The following is a 3,940-nucleotide window of genomic DNA, read 5'->3' on the forward strand; positions in this document are numbered from 1 at the left end:
TAGGCTACAGCAGAGCAGCCACCTCATGATAAAATGTAGATGGGTTTACATTTTTTTTTCACGGCTCCAGTCAGATTTCTTTCTTTTTTTCGAGACAAAAACGGCTCGTTAGGCTGTAAAGGTTGCCGACTCCTGATTTACTTTATTCATATATTTATTTGGTTTATTGCTAACAAGAAAAAATACCAAAACTAAATTCCTGACAGTTTCAACATATCATGTCCTGGATGTGTTTCATCATCTTGCAGTTTCGAGCTTGACAGAACAGAGCACGTGCAGAAGGGATCACGTGGGTTTGGAGAATGGCACGATACTTGGCAGAGTTCATTGACTTAAGAGGGATTCTTAATGTAGCATATCACAAATGCACGGGGTGTACAAAAACTTTTTTTCCACCACTGTATGTCCAGAAAAGGGAATCTAGATGTGATTACCCTCTAAATTTTGCAGCTGCACATATGACAGCGACATTATGTTACATACTGTACCTTCTCAATCGTTTGTACTACTAAATTTCCTGCCGTGCAATTTTCTTGTTGTTTAAAAAAATCCTGTAAATATTTGACTGCAATCAATGTGTGATATTCCAGAAATGTTAGAAATTAAGTGTCTTTGCAAATAAATGAATATATGACAAGAAAGTGGAGACTGATTCCTTTAAATCCCTCACTTCACATGTGCACACTGATATGTGCTCATATCATAATTATTGCATAATTACATTGATGCCATAAACATGTCCATGCAACTATCCAAAGTCCAAAATATCAGACTGTGGTGACAGTTGTCGAGCCTCACAGCCACCTGAGCCCCAGTCAAGCACCATGGCGAGGTTTCAGATGTCTCCTGTCTTAGTGAAAAACAGTGGTCATCTAATGATCCACGCTGGGAGCATTTTTCTGGCTGTCATCACTCAGATCTGCTCTGGCATCTTCTATGGTCTGGCAAAGGACAACAGCGTGCCCAATGGTGAGTGACTACACATCTATTTAAAGCAGCGTATGACTTTCATCACTAGTTTTTCTTCAAATTTGTAGAACCGCAGTGATAGCCTAATTATCGCTAATTTGTTAGTTTTTCTGTGCTTATGCACCTTAGTCACTTCCCTCATGTTGAACAACGTTGAAGATGACTCCATCACAAACAGTCCGTTTCTTTACATACTATACCGAAACATCACTCTGGCGGGTTTTTTTTTTGGAAATTTTGCCGCGAAGTGCATTGTGGGAATGGGAACCAGCAGCAACAAACATGGAGACAACAAGCAATGAAACCAGGTCAGAAGAAATGGAAGCAATCACTAGTCGCTTTTCCATTGGACGTCTGCGTAAAACTTTACCGATATTTACTAAATGTCAAAAAAACAGAAGTGCGTAATGTCGGTTTTTTCATTAAATCACAAATGTGATGATTTGTTTATTTATTATCGCAAGATGACACAAAAAGTCATTCCATAAACATGGCGATGAACGTAAAAATGGTGTTGATTTTCAGATGTATTCATTATTATTATATATTACCTCTCTACCTTGTACTAAATTAAAAAATGATTGGGTTTCCTGGTGTGTCCACACATACTGCGACATGTTTCTTCTTCTTCTTCGCTTGTTGCAACGTCCGTCAACATTTGTTTTTTTAATTCACCTGACTCTAGTTTTGTGTGATATATCATTTGCGGTATGCCTGAAAAGCCACCTCTTGCCAGCGCAAGAATTTTTAATCGAAAAATGAGACTTTCGGCAAAATTGTCGTTTTTCCATTAGGTAAATTTTTATGTGCAAGTTATATTTGTGCAGTTTGAGGGTCAATGGAAAAGTGGCTACTGTAAGTCAGTAGTCATCTTTGAATACAGGGTGTGTGATCGTGAAAAACAACACTTAGACATCAGTTTCATGGCATTTTCAGAATATGTCATTGTATAGGCTTATCATACACATACTGTGAAAGAGCGGTGAGGGCCCGCCCATACCCTGTATGCTTGTGAGGCCTGGATGATAAGCCTATACAGTGACATTTTCCGAAAACGGCATGAAACTGATGTCTAAGTCTTGTTTGTCTTGATCACACACTCCGTATTATAAGATGACAACTGGCTTACAGTGATTCCTTCCATTTCTTCTGACTCGGTAGCGAGAAAATTTCCAAAACAGCCCAAGTGGCGTTTCAGTTTGGTATGTAAACAAACAGACTGCTTGAAATGGAGTCATCTTCAAAGCTTTTCACCATGGGGGAAGTGATTTAGGTGCATAAGAAAGATTAATGGATTAGTGATAATTAGGCTGTCACCGCGGTTTGACAAATTTGAAGAAAAATTAGTGATGAAAGTCATAAGCTGCTTTAAATCATGCAGTGATACATGTAGATGAATGTGTAATGGTGGTTCAAGACTTTAAACAGGTGCAGGTTATAATAAGTTGATACATTACAGTTAAGCATAATTTAATCAGACTGGGGGGGGTCATTAATTAACTGGATGGGAGAGACTTCTGTCACAGGGCATCAGGGGTGGCTGGTTTGATGAACATGAACATGAAATGACTCATAGGCTCTGACTTTCTTAATCAACTGATCTGATCACAACTGAACACCAATGGCAAGGGTGTCAAACTCATTTAATTTCAGGGACCACATACAGCCCAATTTGATCTCAAGGGGGCCGGACCATTAAAATAATAGCATAATAACCTATAAATAATGACAACTCCAAATGTTTCTCTTTGCTTTAATGCAAAAAAAGTAACGTAATAACTTAGAAATTATGAAACTATTTACATTTAAAATCTATCCTTTCACACAAAAATGTGAATAAGCTGAAAAAACTGAAATTCCTTGAGAAAAATACATTTTAACAGTATTATGCCTCAACTTATCATTTATACATGTGCATTATGGATCAGATGCTGTTAAAATTGCATTTAATTTTCTTTAGACATTTCAAGTTGTTCATATTTGTTCAGGTTGTTCACATTTTATTGTTAAAGGATAGACTGTAAATGTGCATATTTTCATAATGTAATATTTTTTTTCACATCAAACCAAGAACAAAATTTGTAGCTGTCAGTATTTATAGGTTATTCTGCTATTATTACCTCAGTCAGGAGGTATTGTGATCACTTTGCTTTGTGTGTTTGTTTGTTTGCGTGTCTGTTTGTTTGTTTGATTTTTAGCAACTTTACAGGAAAACTATGACAACCATCTTTACCAAATTTTACCCACAGATAGGCCTAGGCCCTGGGACGAACCCATTAAATTTTGGGCCAAGTAGGCCAAAGTTCAAGGTCACAGCAAGTTCACAAAATCTCAAATTTTCCTATCTCTCATCACTGAGCAATTTTTGAAAATTCATAAAAAAAATTCAAAACAGCTCCGATTAGCCTCCAATTTGATCCACCCGTAGCTTATAACAATATCTTGTATCTGGCTCAAAATTGTCCACATCCACTGTGGAATGTGGACTCTGTGGGCATTTCAACTTAACATTGAAAATCCCATTTACAACACATTTTTCATTATAACTCAACAAATATTGATTGGAATTTAATATAATTTGACAGACACATGACTGGTACCAAGCTTCAACTTTTTTCTGCTATATGGAACAACCTTGAAACTGTTTAATTTAAAAAGAAATAGTCGATCCACATATGCACACTGTTCTGGGTGCTTGGCGGAGGTTGGTGTTCTCTGAACACTTGTTTTACTCGAGACCAAAATTGAACTGTATGTGACCCCTGACCTAAAACAAGTTTAATATTGTTAACTGTTAATATCACCCCATGGGCCAGATTGGAACCTTTGCCAGGCCAGTTTAGGCCCACGGGCCACATGTTTGACATTCTTGATCTATGGGATGTTTTGGACTGAGGTGTTAGCTAGTGTTCTGCATCACCATCATCAAAACCAGTGGTGTAGAAATTCAAAAATGCTTTTATGATTTATG

This window comes from Sphaeramia orbicularis, chromosome 20 (assembly GCF_902148855.1).
Source record: "Sphaeramia orbicularis chromosome 20, fSphaOr1.1, whole genome shotgun sequence".
Lineage (NCBI taxonomy): Eukaryota > Metazoa > Chordata > Actinopteri > Kurtiformes > Apogonidae > Sphaeramia > Sphaeramia orbicularis.